Below are 1,004 nucleotides of genomic sequence, written 5' to 3'. Positions count from 1 at the left end.
TGTGTGTGTGTGTGTGTGTGCATATGTGTGTGGTGTGTGTGTGTGTTGAACTTTTACTACAAGTTTGTCTTTTGTTCCATTTCCCCCCCTCCATTAGTAGCAAATATGAGTTGTTCAGGGTTAAAGGTTGTTCATATTCAGTGCCTTACCTAAATCTTCCTGCATAAAAATTAATCTTGATTTAGTTGCTATCCTCATTTCAAACTGGGGACTCTTTTTATTTTTAATCTTTTGGTTTTTAAGTTAATCTCTTCACTTTTGTTTTTGTTTGTTTGAGATGGGTCTAGCTTTGAACTTACTATGTAGCCAAAACTAACATTAAATCCAGATCCTTTTGCCTCCATACACTAAGATTATGATTATGCACCACCATGGCCACTGGTCCCCTGACATCTGATAAATGCACAAAGTTAGGTAAGTGGCAGGAACATAGGTGTTTTCATAAATAAAGTGTCTCCTGAGGAAGAGCCCTGTGCTGGCAGATCATCCATTCTTAGCTGTGAACAGGTTCCAGCTACATTGACCCGCTGGCCTTGCCTGAAGCTTTGGGTTGTCATTTCTTAATCATCTGAGTGCTGGGATAATGGTGCACATCAGCCCACCCGGCTAATACTGGGTGGATTTGAACTTTTTGTTTCAATTGGCTGGTTTAGAGTCGTTCCTTAAAATCTATGACTTTTCTCTCATCTGTAAATGTCAATAAGAATATTACCACATGACTCACAGAGAAGAAAATAGATTAAATGAATTGATATAGTGCCTGGAACATGGCCAGTACTTGGTAAATGTATGTGTTTTAATATTTGTAAAATAAAATGTAACAAAACAAATAACTCAAATTGCACCCATCTTGATATTGTTTAATCAACAAAAAAAATGATATTTGACTATTGATATCTTCCCTATGATTCAGTCTGTGGGGAGCCGCCCTCACATTCGCCATTACAAGATAGCGCTGATGTCCTGTGCTCTAACAAACAAACAAGGCAGCTGCGCATGTGCTG

The 1,004-nt window shown here is 38.3% G+C and overlaps 1 protein-coding gene across 1 annotated transcript in view; it reads left to right on the top strand.

Moving 5' to 3' along the window:
- LOC110321514 (prostaglandin-E(2) 9-reductase-like) overlaps positions 1–1,004 on the top strand; it is a 21,572-nt gene that overhangs the window by 8,100 nt on the left and 12,468 nt on the right. The gene's annotated exons all lie outside the window — the stretch shown is intronic.

Source organism: Mus pahari, chromosome 5 (genome assembly GCF_900095145.1).
Source record: "Mus pahari chromosome 5, PAHARI_EIJ_v1.1, whole genome shotgun sequence".
NCBI classification, from domain to species: domain Eukaryota; kingdom Metazoa; phylum Chordata; class Mammalia; order Rodentia; family Muridae; genus Mus; species Mus pahari.
The sequence above is the reverse complement of the archived record's forward strand: the minus strand, read 5'-3'. Positions and strand labels throughout refer to the sequence as shown.